The following is a 17,388-nucleotide window of genomic DNA, read 5'->3' as shown; positions in this document are numbered from 1 at the left end:
GAAGATAAAGAGAAACAAGTACTTGACTTAGATGAACTAACTGTGGTGTGAGAACTGTAATGCAAAATTTTCACTGTCATCATTTCAATAATAATGAATAAAAATCAAGGTCAAAATTTCAATGTGAAATTTTGTGCTTAAACATTTGCCAGGGTGCGACAGCTGAACTAGAATTTGGAGCAATTTTCAAAGCAGCAAAATATTCCTTTTGGAGCTCTAAAACTCAAATTTGGAGCAGGTTACAAGCCAAAAAACATTCATTTTTTAGCACGAAAGACCGAATTTCGAGCAGCTTGAGAGAAAAGGCTTAGAATTGAATATATATATATATAAATATATATATATATATATATATATATATATATATATATATATGTGTGTGTGTGTGTGTATGTATATACATGCAAGCCGTTTAAAATTCCCTAAATCATGCACAGTGAATATGAGCACTGCTATTTCAACAAAGTAATATTTTCTTTAATCACCCCACTCAGCAAACAATCATGAAGTCCACATTATAAATCACCAGGCCTGTCGAATTGTTGGAGAATTCAAATGTGGTTTTCCCAAGATGGTGACCATGAGATTCCTAAAACTGGAAAAAAACTGATTTTTTTACAGCTGCAGAGATATCATAATGTACTCCAAATAATCTTGCCAGTAACTTTTCCCACTCACAAATATGTGGCATATACATACATCAGTCATTCAACAAACTGTGGTTGATCGCTAGGTGGCGTCGAGGAGCGCGGACGTGAAAGCGTCGGCTCCCGCTTTTCTAAATGTTTTTGGTCATTTCTTTGCTCCAAGATCACTTGGCTTTGTGCTTATTCGAACAAGCAAGTTCTGCTGTTTTAGTTGAGACGCCATTTTCAGCGGTGAGTGAACTCTTAGACATATTTTTGGACTTTAAAGTTGTGACGCGGCGAGCGTCCCCGCTAACCCTAACCACACCTAGGGTTGGCGAGGTTAACGGCCGTTACACGTAGCCAAGGGCTCGGCCAGACGCGGCAGCTACTGGATCAACCTCCGTACGTCACAGCCGACAACCAGGATCTGAAAATTCCTTCCACCATAACCGTGGAGGGAATGGAAGTAAGCGCGGATATCTTCGATGGACCAGGATGGGCCACCGCCATGAGACGCCGAAGACAGACGACTCTGCCGAACGAAGGCCGCTGGGATGGTCGAGCACAGCAACAACCAGCCGAAGCACCCCAGGGGCTTTAAACAAGTCAATCGGCACTACACCGTGTGGTATCCGCTTCCAGGCTACCCCGCCTACCCAAGGACCAGATCAGGGTAATCATGAGACCCAGAGGAGGATTGGACGTAGCCCGAGTCGACCTCATTCTGCTGGCGAGAGCCGTCATCATGGCCGCCCAGATCACCGACGAACAAGCACGGGAGGACACGATCTGCCCCAACAATATGTAAAACATCATTGTTATTTCTACGCCGTACCAAAATAATGCTACATCATACGTGGACGTGCAGAAACTGCACACAAACCAAGGCTCGTTCGAAATTGCCGCATACGTGGCCGCGCCCGATAATACTTGCAAGGGCATCATCAAGAACGTTGACGTTTCCCTTGACGACGCAACGCTCAAACGCCTGATTGTGCACGACCGAAATCCCACTGCCATCAAGGCAAGACGCATTAAATATACTAAAGTAGGCGCAATCCTCTTTGACGGGTTGCGCGTTCCGAGCACAGTGATATGTGGAACCGTCATGGTTCCCTGCTCGCTCTACAAGCGACAAGTCTATGTTTGCAGAACGTGCGGAGGAGTCGGCCATCGCGCCGATGTTTGCCGGCACACAAACGCAACGAGCAAGAAATGTCACAACTGCAGTGAAACGCTACGAGAAGACGGCGTGCATCACTGCGAGCCGAAATGCAAGCTTTGCGATGGAAATCGCCCCACCGGAGATCGCGAATGCAAAAGGCGCTTCCACATTCTATACATAGTGAGAAGGAGAAGAAGACGCAGAAAGCAAGAGTGGCAAGCACAACAACGTCAAGACGCACCAACATCTGTCACGTTTAAGGAACCCTGCCACAATTAGGTGCCGGGACGGGAGAACGCCTCGAGCGTTCATCACCGTTGTCCATCCAGGGGGAAATCCCGATCCAGAGAGCGTTCCCGATCCAGAAGGCACTTTCGATCCAGAGGCCGTTCTCGTTTCGGAGGGCGCCCCTCGACCTTGTCGAGATCCGACAACCGCCTGTCATCTCGGGAGTGCTCAAGATCCCAATCGAGAACGAGACCAACAGCCACGCAGCAGCAGCAGCCGAACAATGGCTCTTGGGCCAGCAGGGTTGCAGGTGAATCACGAAGCACAAGTAGCCAGCCCAAAGGTAAGGCACAGCCAGAGCATACTCCCGATTCTCGTATTGTAGCGCTTGAACAAGAAAACAGGGCCCTCAAGAAGGAGCTTGAAGAGCTCCGCGCCTCAATAGCCAGAATAGAAAGCTGCCACGGAATTAATCTGTCGAGCTCACCGGCACCACCGACAACACGCTCACAACAAACGATCCACAACACACACAAACGCAAAGCCGTAGACAGCGACAGCGACACGACGGAGGAGATCGAGATGGTCTCGATAGAAAAAGAAGCCCCACTGACAAATGTCGAGTCCGCGACAACTAAGCTCAACGACAAAATTGATACGTTGGCGAACACGCTTGCCAAGTTTACGGAAACCTTTAAGACTTACACTGACAAAGCTGACCAGAGGCTCGTGAGCCTGGAGAAGATGGCAGCCAACCCACCTGTGGCAGGTGCTTTTCAGAAGCTAAGCGCGGACAAACCAGCGGTTACGGCAAGCGTGCTGAGCATAACTTCTAGAGCTAAAGTCCGACCAGTCAAAGCACGCAATCTCGCGGAAATAACGAGCCGCGACGCAAACAAGCTGCCAAGCCAAAATGGCTGCTTACCGTAACGAGATTAAGATCTGGCAGTGGAACTGTAACTCACTTCAGAAACGCAAAGCAGCACTAACACAACTATTGCTAGCCTGTAAAAAACGCCGCATATAGTATTGCTACAGGAATGTTGAGAAAGCAAAACTGCTAAAAGCATTGGCATACAGGGGTACAGGGTAGCCAGGCCGACCCTGCACCCCGAGCAGAACAAGACGCGAGGAGTGACTACCTTCATCCGGAACTACATAATGTTCGCCGAAAGGGACGCCCCCGTATACAAAAAAGGCCTGGAAACGGTCCTGGTGGAAATCTTACCACACAGAAGCATCTTTGTGCTCAATATTTACAGTCCTCCATCAGATAAGAAAAGAGATTTCAACAGACTGCTTACCTCGGCGGTAAAAATGGTGGGTGACAATCCGCTCATAGTAGCGGGTGATTTTAACGCCAGGAGTACCGAATTGGGCTACTTAAAAAGCGAAGGCAAAGGCATCAAGTTAGCAGAGAGTGCGAATGCGCTTGGCCTGCAGCTGATAAACAACCTTCCCCTTCCTTCAAGAAGAGGTAATTCGGTACAGCGGGACACAATGCCGGACCTAACCTTCACCAAGAACGTCAGAGCTACCTGTGATAACCTCGCCGAAGACCTAGATAGTCACCACTGCATCCTGGAAATTACCGTTGAGAATGAGGCGAAAGTGCCAAGAAAATTCAAAATCACAGACTGGGACCAGTTCCGTAAAATACGGGAGCAGAAGGGCAATACAGAACTGTCATATGAAGCCCTCTCAAATGAATTAAAAATGGCAGCGAATGAGGCCACCAAAGAAGTCGAGACTGATGAATCCATCCAGGTAATGGACTCTCACCTGGCCAGTTTGCTGCAGAAAAAGCATAACCTAAAAGAAGCGTGGCGTAAAAACAAGCTCAACAGACACTTACGCACAAAAATCGCGGACCTTGGCCGCGAAATCGAATCTCACGCCAAAACACTCTGCGCCCAGCAGTGGAACAACACATGTGACAAAGCAGATGGCAAAATGAGGAAGGGAATCAAATGGGGGCTGCTCAAACACCTTATGGCGGACAGCGACAAACCCACCAGAGGCGCCACCCAGCTGCAAATTGAACGATTGGTGCATAAGCACGCCCAGGATAGTGGTGGATCCGAAGCTTTCCTCTAAACGCTATGCCAAAAATATCTCCCACTTTAAAGCAAATCAGTAGCCTGGGAAAACGAAAATCCCTCATATGGAGGTCGACCGCAAGAAAAGCTAGACGAACCATTCAGCGAAGCTGAAATACGGTACGCTCTACAACAACTCAATGGCAGATCGGCGCCAGGGCCAGATGGAATGACAATAAACTGCTACGGAATCTAGACGATAAAGCAATTGTAATCATTACTAATAAGATAAATGAGGCATGGGAAACGGGTACTGTGCCCAAAGAATGGCGTAGTGCCAAGGTTTCGCTCATCCCGAAACCTGGAAAACCGCTAAACATTGATAACTTAAGGCCCATATCCCTCACATCATGCGTTGGAAAAGTAGCCGAGCATGCAATCCTCAACCGTATCACGGACCACAATGAGAGCAATGGGCTCTTTCGACACACCATTATTGGCTTCCGCAGGGCACTGTCCACACAGGACGCCATGTTGATGTTAAGAGAACACATATGTTACGGCCTCCTTCACACTCCCAAAGCCATATGAGCCCTGGACCTCGCCAAGGCCTTTGACACCGTAAAACATGAGCACGTACAGGGTGAAATATCGCACATGAGCCTAGGCGAGAAATTCTACAACTACATTAAAGGCTTTCTGGCGTAACCAACCGCCACCATACGCATAGGAGAGCAATGCGGCGAACCCGAACGACTCGGAAATATCGGTACCCCACAAGGGTCAGTGCTCTCGCCATTAATCTTGAATGTCGCGATGCAAAGGTTGTCGGAGAAGCTCGCTCAAATCCCATTCGTGCACCATGCCATATACGCGGATGATATTACTATATGGGTCCTATGTATGTGGTCACTCATATGATGCCTTGGAAGGAATTCTTCAACAAGCACTGGCTACAACTGAAGAATTTCTTAAGCCAATGATTGATTGATTGATATGTGGGGTTTAACGTCCCAAAACCACAATATGATTATGAGAGACGCCGTAGTGGAGGGCTCCGGAAATTTAGACCACCTGGGGTTCTTTAACGTGCACCCAAATCTGAGTACACGGGCCTACAACATTTCCGCCTCCATCGGAAATGCAGCCGCCGCAGCCGGGATTCGAACCCGCGCCCTGCGCGTCAGCAGCCGAGTACCTTAGCCACTAGACCACCGCGGCGGGGCAATTTCTTAAGCCAAGTAGACTCGCACTGTCCCCCACTAAATCTACTCTAACGCTCTTTCACCCTCGACGAAATTCGGGCGAAGAGAAGCAGCAAGTAGTGCTCAAAGCTGAGAACAACCAAACAATACCGCAAGTATATATGGTCAAAGTACCAGGGCTGACGTTAAGCGCCAAGAAGGGCCCCAATAAAGAAGCACTCAAGCGCCTTCAAAAAAGCACGAACAATTTTTCAAGAGGCATTGCTAGAATCGCCAACAAGAGAGCAGGCCTCCTAGAAGACAACATCATGAAGGCGTATCACGCCATTCTCGTAAGTCACGTAGCATACGCGTTCCCGTTTCTGAAACTTACGAAGGCTGAAATCAAAAAGATCGACTCCATGCTCCGCAAAGGACAGAAAACGGCACTCGGCTTGCCCAATAGCACGAGCAATGACAAACTCGAGCAATTTGGTCTGTAAACACAGCCGAAGAAATTTTTGAGGCCCAAAGAGTGGCACAGATCACACGCCTGTCGTTGACACAGGGAGGCCATCTCATCCTACGAGACGCAGGCATTTGCCTAATTTTCCAACCAGAGAAAAGAACACAACTTGGTAATGACGTGAGGAAACACATTAGGGTTGAGCCAATCCCCCGCAACGTTCAACCTACGTTCAACAAAGCGCGAAGGAAAGACAGAGCGAGGGCGCTCATAAACAAGGCAAAAAAAGACAGCACGCACACGCTATTCGTAGATGCCACCCGCTACTATGGCAGGGAGGCGTTTGCCATAGTGGTCGTTCATATAGACGAAAACCTCATAAACACGGCAACCGTCCAAACAAGCCATGTCCACGAGGCAGAGGAAATGGCGATCGCGCTAGCCTTGCAAAGCTGCCAAGCCTACTCCACAGTATACACAGACTCTAAGACGGCGGCACGAACGTTCGCGGCTGGCCTAGTAGCTAGAAGCACTGGAAAACTCACCGTCAACGCAATAAGAGAGTACGAGAGCAAAGAAAGCCTTGTTAAGGAAGAGAAAGCTGAAATCTACGTATCCTGGTTCCCAGCCCACATGGGACAGTTACCGGAACTCGACCACTGCAATCCCAACGAAGAGGTCAACCGCCTGGCGCGTGAGCTCACATGCCGCGCCGCGGAACACGACCCCTTGATGAGTGAGCGGTACGAGAATCTCTGCAGCCAGGACAAAGCAGTCAAATACAACGAGATCACTTCACATTACCGGGGACAAAGACGTGCCTTCCCAGCACCGCACGCAAAACTTAAAAAAGCACAAGCTCTAACTCTCAGAAGATTGCAAACACGTACGTACATAACACCATCCACCTTACACAGAGTCGACCCCGACACACCACCCACATGCTACCTTTGCGACCATCCCTATTGCAATTTCGAACACATGCTCTGGCCGTGCCGTACCCATAGCGCAGCACAATTGAATACCCAAGAGGCTTGGCAGGAAGCCCTCAAGAGCAATCAATGCAAGCTGCACTACAGGCGGTCCAGAGAGCGCGGGACATTGCTACAAGCCTTCGGCTGCCAGCGCCATCCTGGGCGGAGCCTCCAGGTTGAATTAAGGGTCGGAATGGTCCTTTCTTAACCTCCTCAGGATATGCTTAAATAAAGTCAATCTCTCTCTCTCTCTCTCTCTCTCTCTCTTGAACAAACTGTGCAGTGTCTAGAGACTACAACTATAAGCCCCTTCTAACTATTATAATGGTTTTCCGCAGGCCACCCATTTGCTATGGCGAAGGTGGCTTAAGCGGTGTTTCTGCACAGGTCAGAACAAGACCAAGAAATTTTCAAACCACAACCCCACCCCTCCCTTCATTTTTTTTTATGAAGGAGTTAGGTTTAGAGCACGACTTTTTGGCTTGCTTGCAAGGCGCGTTTGACCAGATAAAGTAATCTAGTCAAACCAATGCGAGACCAACCCGCCAGTTGGCCTCGCAATGGCACTGGATATCTATCGCATGTGGTAATGCTATGGCAACTGACGTCAAGGCATGAACTAAAGCTGGTAGTGTACAAGCTCGATGTGCTGAAAGTATTTACACTTCCAGCTTTAGTTCCGAATGGTTCCTAACATGCCATGGCAGCACTGGCTGACTAGAAAATTCATAGTTTTAACGAAGTATTGCTGGCAACGCAACACATCTTTTGTGTTGTAGTTGCGTCGTGTCACCGGTAAATATATCTGCTGCAGTCAGCAGATCGACAGGCACGCGGCATTGTAACTTCATCTGGTTGATAGAGTTTCGCGAGTGTCTTGAACTAATGAGCAGCTGTCTTAAACTGTGATTTATGGTTAGGGTCTGCCCGCGTAGATTCATGATGCAAATTACAAGTGGCTAAAGTGGTCTCCATTTCTCGCTCAAATTAGGGCAAACGAAAAATTTTGAGGCTGGTGGGGCATTTGGGCGCAGCGTGGCGCATTTTCGACAAATTTTATGGTTTTGGCACAGCTTGGCGCACAAATGAGAAATTTTATCAAATTTACGCAATCAGCGCAGCTGTTGCACCCCTGCATTTGAGCATCACGTAACACGTTTCAAAATGTCTTTTTCGTATTTTCATGACATTGGCTCAATTAAATTTTCCAACCATTGTATGCTAGGTCTAGCACCCACTGAACACAATGCACTTCAATTTTAATGATTAGAAGCTATGTGGGACCCCCCCACTAGACGCCTTCATAATTTCATACATCACTGTGTTTGGCATGGCAATCTCAATGGAATCTCCACGCAAATTTTCTTCTTGCATGTTTTCTCCTTTGCCGAGCATCATGTCGCCGCAAGAGAAGTGCTTGTCGGATAGTGAAGTTAGAAGTACTAATAAACAAAAAATTGCTTGGCTCTTTAGTGTCTCTTTAGAGAACGGAAGCGTACTTCACTTCGCGACAAAACTGCCGCAGGAATTAAACCTTCAGTTTTTATACCTAAGGCTGACGCTTTACTCAAATTGGGGTGAGACGGCTGAAACTAAATTGGGAATAGTTTCTGGAGCAGCGGAATTTCAAATTTGGGGCAGTTAGCAGCCTTTACTAAATTGCCCTGGGAGCTTAAAAATACCCATGTTTAGCAACGTGGGGGAACCAGTGCATACTTTGATTGGCTTATAATACACATCACACTGAAACAGATTTTGAAGGAAGTTTTCGAACAGAAGATCGCTAGGTATGAACTGCACTACTTTTTTACATACCACAGACTTGACCTATCTAGCCCTCGTAACACGTAAAATAATATCTAAAAAAGGCTTTGTTGAAAGCTAGGTTCGGCTGAAACATTAAAAAAGAACACATCACACTCAAAAAGAAATAAAACAATTGTGATTGCACAAGAATTTTAGTGACGTAAGAGTGATCGTTCGCTTAAAAAATGCCTGACATGATAGTGTCAAGAACTTTTAACAAACAAAAGCATGCTGCAGTGCCGTTCGCAGCCACCTCATGCAGGACCACCTGCGAAAGTGCAACGCGAGAGCCAAGAAATCTCGCCGCAAAGACTATCTGATAAAGCACGTGCATATGGCACTAAGTTATAGGCGAGTAATACTGATAACGCCTCTCCACATGAGCAACCACACACTATCATTATAGCAGAAGTTGGCCAGTGTTGACATTTTTTCAATATCTATAGGTCATCAACGTCGATGAAGAACACCCAATAATACAACGGCCTGCGATTGCTGCCCGCGCCCCTCCGTCACTCGCGTAAAGTGCTCGCGCACCACGGGTGAAAAAGTCCCTGTCCACGCAAACAAAACGCTGATCGTAGAGAGACAGGTTTTATTGCAAAAAAAGAAGAAAAGAAAGAAAACTAAGTCACACTGCCGCCGACCGAAACAGTGATTGAGATAAGCCAAAAGTTCGCGTAGCCTAGGGCCGGCACGCATGCAGCGACACCTCTTTAAGCACTTGTTGCGAGTTTCGATTACAAAACGACGTAGTGTCGAATCGCCATTAATGAAAACTGTGTCAAGCGATTGCCGATGTGTAAGGAGACACGAATAAAGCACCAAGGTGCCCGTTTATATCGTTTACAATGATTTGAACACTCGCTTTGTCACCGTGGCTTCGCATGTAACCAAGTGTTTCTCTCTACCTGCAGACACGAAGCGCACAATTTTTCTCCTAATTAAATTAAGTGGCAGCCTAAGGTGCTAGCCATTCCCACAAAGTTGGGTTCAAACTATACACTTATATACAATAATACTGGTTCAGCCACACCATGGGTTCAACGCTTCACCTATAAATAAACACTGGCTATGCCCTTGATACGTGAACCAGCATGGTCACACGTGTGTGTACTTTTATTCTCAGATACACCTCACTCTGATTGCGACATACGCCAGACCACGTGAACACAATACGGCAGCTCGTAAAATACAATAACTAGGCGTATACACGTGCATGCTTCATTAGTAAGAAATGTGCAAAGCCATAACAGTCCACCTAAGCCTGTCCACATTTAACTTATTCCTAACAATATTACATGTATGCACTCAGGAAAGGTATCTGATTATGCTACCAGCGAGCGTATAGGCAAAACATCGCAAAAATAACGAGGACTATAGAAGAGTGTGCACAAAACGAGCGCAAATTTTTATCATTTTTACAGCTTAACCGCTAAGGAAAGCTCTGCATCGGTGCAAAGCGATCGGTCAAATGATTACTTGTGTTTTAAGGCACAGCAATCGTACCTGCTTCTTTTCGTTGCAACGATAATATAGCACACTACATTATCACTGTTTCATTTATTAAACTGCGGAGCCGTACGGGATGGTTCTTTCAGAAAGAGCTCTAGTCTCAGGGCTCTGATGAAAGAGGAAGTAAGGAGAAGTAATTCTGCATATGGCACCTCAACCATGAAATTGATGTACTGCATTAAGTATATTAGAAGCACTATGTCAATTGGGCTGCGATTCAAAAGAATTTTCGAGGCAGCCATACCAAATTACGCATATATTTACAGATTCGGCCGACTTCACTCAACCCAAAGGGTGCTGCCTGTTGGTGTTACTGTGTTCTGCGAATGGTGCTGAAGTCTAAATCAGGATGCTGATGGAATAGCACCAACAGTCAACTTAGCCTAGCTGTTTCAACCCAGCACCTCACATTCGTATACGATGTCACAGATATATGATGCAGCGATTTCCTCCGAAATTGGTCTCATGTGGTTCAACCATCAGATCCTTTAAGAAGATGTGTAGATTTCAAATAACATACTGATAGTGACATCGTTCATCATGTCTGATCTTCTTATATACGCCATGCAGCAGGACAAATTCCAGAAATACAATTCAGCATCTTCCCCAGCCTTGAATTCTGTTATGCTTGCCTCAACAATCTACTTATCGCGAGTTCATCAGATGAGCACAGTTCACATCAGAATTCGGTAATTAACATTTGAACAAGGCACATTTGTTAGCATAAACACGTGTGCATTTGATGTCCAAATCTCACCTGTCCTATCCTTGTGTTCTCCGCATCCAGTATTCAGCTCTACCGAGGCACATTTATAGGTGTTGAGAGCTTCCCATCTCCGAATACTAGATGCTGATACGACCTACAAGCTCTTTTGTCCTATTTTTGTGAACTACGTACTATACTAACATTTTGTACCATCGTGCCAGGCTATTATACATATTCCCTCCACTTCGTGCTATTGATACACAGAAATGCTACTATATTGAGCTCCCTTAGACCAATAACTCCAATAAAAACTTTTGGGGATCAACAGATGCTTGCGCGACAGTATCTGCTACTCCCTGAATATCAAATGACAGTTCCACTATACATCATCATATGACATCTTGAATGCAATTTGTGCTAGATCACCGACTCGTCAAAGGAGTACAAATGGCGGTCAATCAAATCCCTGACATGTCCTGAAATCTTATGCCCACCATCTGAGCATCATCACAGCATTTTTTTTGTGGATACTGAAGCAAACAGATCCTCAAAATGTCACTGTAATATGGGGTAGGCCTTGTAATCATATCCAGCAATGTGAATGCGACTGAATCTTGAATTGCCGCAAAGCAGTCTATTCAGGTAGCACGTACACCCGTCTGAAGCTATACACCTTATGTTATTTAGCCTGGGAAAGTTTTTGGATCTCCTGTGTACTTGGGTGTATGTGAAAGACTCTCTAATTGTGATATACCTAATGGTGCTTACAAGTTGGCATAAATGGTAAGTGCTCATGTCATTACATTACTACAAGGACGAAATTACGTGATTTTCTGTCATATAATACGTGAGTACATCTCTTATCAGTACATGTTACACTTCCTCAGTTACAATTGTTGCATACCTATTCCCATGAACTGCAGCATATGTCAAACATATCCGAAACATATCATAGGAGCTGTCAATATTGTCATTGATGGCCTGTCACATAGCCCAAACAACATGTTGACCTGTCCCAGAGAAATATACACCTTAAAAAAGTGGCGACTGGTTGACATGACAACCAATTCTGCCATCTGCAAAAAATATAAGCTTCGACGCTGCTGGACTTTCAGTGGTGCAGGGTCGTTGGCCTGTAACAGGAGACATATTAGATTCAACACTTGCTGTGACCCAAGAACTGACCATTTAAGTCCACTTTAAAGCACAATTAGGCATATTACTAGACTGTCTTTCATGCCCAAATATGCGGGAAATCCAAAGGCTTCCCCTGGCAGATAAAGTAGGGTGTATGGCATCACGTGGGTTTACGTTCCACCTGTGTTGAATGCTTTGCAGCACTTCAAGATTTAATCACATTGTGACATTGCTGGATATTACCACGTTACATTTCCAAAGTTTTTGTTATTTTCCCAAAACACCACACGATTCTCAGTGCAAACCGCGCCTGCAGTTTTCGAGAAGGTTCCGGACTGTATTAGATAATTTCGTTAAAATCATGACCACTGTGCGAACGGTACACATTGTTCTGGAACCTACGCCACCGCCAGCGATAACGCTAAAACATTCGACGGCAAGAGTATAAATGCCGACGCGCTTCGCCGCTTGTCAGTTGTTGATCAAGGCCGACGCTCCGTTCGCCGCTATCAGTCCGAGACTGCTATCTGTGTGAGACTGCTGCTGTAATTGGACTTTCCGTTTACCGGGCACAGGTTCGCACAAATAAACAGTTAAATCCCAACACGAAGTCTCCTGTCTTCGGCCACGTCACGACCCCATGACATCTGGTGGAGGTGCTGCTTAGTTCATGTACCGGACGCCCCCGTCAAGCCGTAAACCCAGCCCACGTCTCGGAGAAGACACCGACGCCAACAAGGAGCAGCGAACAAGCCGCCAACAGCAAGGGCTACCACCGGAGTACGGGTTTCTACAAGACAAGGCGCGGAAGACCAAGGCCATGACCGCGACTGCAGCGACAATGACAACCGCAGCGTCCCAGCCCACGATGGTCATGCATCTACCCAGGGAACAACCAATTTCCCATGGGTCATCGTTCGAAGACCCGGAGTCATGGCTAGAAACATACGACCGTGTGGCCGCCCTCAACCACTGGGACCATGACGAAAAGGTGCGTCGTGTGTTCTATTTGGAAGACACCGGAAGGACCTGGCTCGAAAATCGGGAGTCCACGCTCCGAACGTGGGATGTTTTATGCGGCGCATTCCTGCAAACGTTCGCGAGCGTCGCTCGCAAAGAGAGGGCCGCTGCTTTATTAGAGACCCGGGTTCAGCTACCAAATGAAAATGTCGCCATTTTCACAGAAGAAATGACCCGACTATTCCGTCACGCTGACCCAGACATGCCTGAGGAGAAAAAAGTTCGTTTCCTCATGTGAGGGGTCAAACAGGAGCTCTTCGCGGGACTGATGAAAAACCCACCGAAGACCGTCCAAGAATTTGTAGCCGAAGCGACCACTATCGAAAAGACCCTGGACAAGTGCACAAGACAGTATAATCGTCGCCTGACTGGAGACTGCGCTGCTGCTCAAGCCAGTAACTCCGGAGACCTGCGTGGAACGATCCGAGTGATCGTGCGGGAAGAGCTGCGCAAGCTGTTGCCTTCGGCGCAGCCTCAAGTGGATTCAATCGCAGACATTGTGCGAGAAGAAGTTCGGCAATCGCTTCGAATTCCCCACGCACCGCTGCCCGAGCCGGAAGCTATGAGCTACGCCGCTGCAGTGCCCCACAACGCTCCTTCCCGTCCACGCCAAAACGCCGCCCCATCGCACTTCCGTTGACAGACGCCACCGCCGCCACCACCCCCACAGACGTCATACCGTTCGCCAGTGGCCCAGCGCAGTGCACCGAGGAAGACTGACGTCTGGCGCACCCCTGACCATCGCCCGCTCTGCTACCACTGCGGCGAGGCCAGACACACATACCGCCGTTGCCAGTACCGACAGATGGGACTGCGTGGCTTCGCCGTCAATGAACCGCGTCCGCAGCCAGGAGAATGGCCACGTGACATCGCCGACTACCTGACAAGAGCTCAGTGGACACCACGAAGCCCTTCCCGTTCGTCACCGCCCAGCCGCCGCTTGTTACCGCACCCCCGGCAGTACTCTGGCCCGACGCGGGGCCGGTCTCCTATCCCGTATCCGGGAAACTTAGGGCAGCATCCGATGGAGGTGCGGTTGCTGTGCGACGAACTACCTAAGATCCTCCGACGACGACGCCGCCGCGACGGAGCTTACCGAACACAACGCCAACCAGGCAAAGCCCTGACGGCGAAAGCTCACTTATCGAAGGTGGCCTGACGACGCAACATAGAAGCAGCGGAACAAGCCGACGCAGCCGTGACCCGACGCCACGCCCTAACTGTAATGCGAGACGGCAAACTAGCGACCTCGACGTTCTTATTGACGGCCACAGTGTGACCGCTCTCGTCGATACTGGAGCCGACTATTCTGTCATCAGTGGGTCATTCGCCGCGAGGTTAAGGAAAGTTAGGACAGCTTGGAAAGGCCATGAAATCCGCACAGCCGGATGTCACCTCGTAACGCCTGCAGGAATCTTCACAGCAAGAGTCACCACTAACGGCCGTATTTATCCTACAGACTTCGTAGTCCTACAGCGTTGCTCGAGAGATGTCATCCTTGGCATACACTTCTTATGCCTCCATGGTGCTGTCATCAACCTAAAAACAAAGTCGATAACGTTATCTACAGAAGAAGCACTACCGCCGCGCACGCCGTCAGGACACCATGCCTTGAATGTGCTGGAAGAACAAATCACCATTCCGCCTCGCTCAAGCATCATTATTTCAGTCGGCGCTCCTAAATCACCTGACTTGGAAGGCGTCGTTGAAGGCAGTCAGCATCTGTTGGTCACCCGAAATATTTGCGTCGCAAGAGGAATTGCAGAGCTGCGGGGAGGCAAAGCAACGGTTATGCTCACGAATTTCAGCAATGAGTACAAACATGTGAACAAAGGAACAACCGTCGCATACATCGAAGAAATTGTCAAAGCCACCAGTGCTTTCGCCCTCGCCGATTCTGCGGAACCTGCTCAGAGGAACCAAGCCCCTCCCATAGCTTTCGACGTCAATCTTACCCTTCCGACCGATAGGAAAGAACAGCTCAAGGCCCTGCTCCTGCAATACGAAGATTGCTTTTCGTCGTCATCGAAAATTCGGCAGACCCCAATCACGAAACATCGCATCATAACCGAAGAAAATGCCAGACCACTCAGTCAGAGTCCATACAGGGTTTCGACGTGAGAACGTGAGGCCATGAAGAGACAAATTGATGAAATGCTGCGGGATGACTATATCCAGCCGTCCAGGAGTCCTTGGGCATCCCCCGTGGTGTTAGTGAAGACAAAGGATGGGACCCTACGTTTCTGCGTCGATTATCGCCGCCTGAAATAAATCGCAAAAAAGGACGTGTATCCTCTCCCACGAATAGACGACGCACTTGATCGGCTTCATAACGCCAAGTACTTTTCGTCAATGGACCTCAAGACTGGCTATGGGCAAATCGAAGTTGAAGAAAGAGACCGAGAGAAGATGGCGTTTATAAAACCAGAGGGCCTCTTCGAGTTTAGGGTGATGCCCTTCGGCCTTTGCTCAGCGCCTGCAACTTTTCAACGCGTTATGGATACAGTACTGGCAGGATTGAAGTGGCAGACTTGCCTTGTGTACTTGGACGACGTCGTCGTGTTTTCCTCAAGTTTCGACGAGCATCTTCGGCGCCTTGAAGCTGTACTTCGAGCCATCAAGACTTCCGGACTCACACTGAAGCCAGGAAAGTGCAGATTTGCGTATGAGGAGCTCTTGTTTCTGGGGCACGTTATCAGCAAGTCTGGAGTTCGTCCCGATCCACGGAAAACTGCCGCCATCGCCGACATCCCGCCGCCCACTGACAAAAAAAGCCGTGTGCCGATTTCTGGGCCTGTGCGCCTATTACAGGCGGTTCGTGAAAAACTTCGCCTGCATCGCCGATCCTCTCACTAACCTTACCAAGGCCGACGTGGAGTTCAAGTGGGAAACGCCACAGGAACACGCTTTCCAGGAGCTTAAACATCGCCTCCAGACGCCTCCGTTACTTGCCCATTTCGACGAATTCGCTGAGACAGAAATACATACTGACGCAAGCAGCGTAGGTCTTGGCATCGTTCTTGTGCAGAGGGCTGACGGACTTGAAAGGGTTATTAGTTACGCCAGCCGATCGCTATCCAAAGCAGAAGCAAATTATTCCACAACAGAAAAGGAGTGCCTGGCCATCATCTGGGCTACGTCGAAACTTCGCCCCTACCTTTACGGCAGGCCCTTCAAACTTGTGAGCGACCACCACGCCTTGTGTTGGCTAGCCACCTTGAAAGACCCTTCAGATCGCCTCGCACGATTGAGCCTGAGACTACAAGAATATGACATTACTGTCATTTACAAGTCCGGTTAAAAACACTCCGATGCCGACTGTCTCTCTCGTACGCCTGTCGACCAACCGCTACCCGACGACCCGGATGACGACTACTTCTTGGGAACGATAACTACTGACGAGTTCGCTGAAAGACAGCGGGCCCACCCGGAACTTAAGGCCCTAATAGAATACCTCGAAGGCAGGACCGCCGAAGTCCCGAAGGTATTCAAGCGCGCACTTGCGTCGTTCTTTCTACGAAACGGTCTTCTACGAAAGAAACACTTTTCACCGCTTCGAGCTAAGTACCTCCTTGTGGTGCCTTCAGCTCTGCGACCAGAACTCCTGCAGGCCCTGCACGACGATCCGACGGCAGGGCACCTCGGTGTTTCTGGCACGCTCACGAGGATACAAGAAAGGTACTACTAGCCACGTCTTACCACCGACATCACTCGTTATGTGAGGACATGTCGGGACTGTCAGCGACGCAAGACACCGCCGACAAGGCCAGCGGGTTCTGCAGCCAATTGATCCACCTTGCCGACCTTTCCAGCAGATAGGTATGGACCTACTGGGGCCATTCCCGACGTCGGCTTTCGGAAACAAGTTTATCGTGGTAGCTACCGACTACCTCACCCGCTACGCCGAGACAAAAGCCCTGCCAAAAGGCAGTGCATCCGAGGTAGCTAAGTTCTTCGTCGAAAATATCGTCCTATGTCATGGCGCCCCGGAGGTCCTTATCATTGACAGAGGAAGGGCATTCACTGCCGACTTAACTCAAGCGATCTTGGCGTACAGCCAAACAAACCACCGCCGGACAACAGCGTACCACCCACAGACCAACGGCCTCACCGAGCGGCTTCACAAGACGATCGCCGACAAGCTGTTAATGTACGTCGATGTCGAACACAAGACGTGGGACACCAATCTTCCGTATGTGACCTTCGCATACAACACGGCGGTGCAGGAGACGACGCAGATATCTCCATACAAATTGGTCTACGGAAGGAGTCCAGCAACGACGCTCGATGCCATGTTACCCAACGTCACCGACGAAGAAAACCTCGATGTGAGCGGGTACCTTCAACGCGCCGAAATTTCTTGGTTCATTCACGGGGGAAAAAAGCACGTACTAGGTCTTATATGCGTTTAAGCACAACTTATCAGATTTTAGCCATGACGACAGTCGATTAAAACAAACATTCACGTTCCCTTCAAGGTCAACAAGTGAAGAACCCTAAAAACATGTTTGTGTCGTCC

Source organism: Rhipicephalus microplus, chromosome 5, assembly GCF_043290135.1.
Source record: "Rhipicephalus microplus isolate Deutch F79 chromosome 5, USDA_Rmic, whole genome shotgun sequence".
NCBI classification, from domain to species: domain Eukaryota; kingdom Metazoa; phylum Arthropoda; class Arachnida; order Ixodida; family Ixodidae; genus Rhipicephalus; species Rhipicephalus microplus.
Note: the sequence above shows the minus strand (reverse complement) of the source record.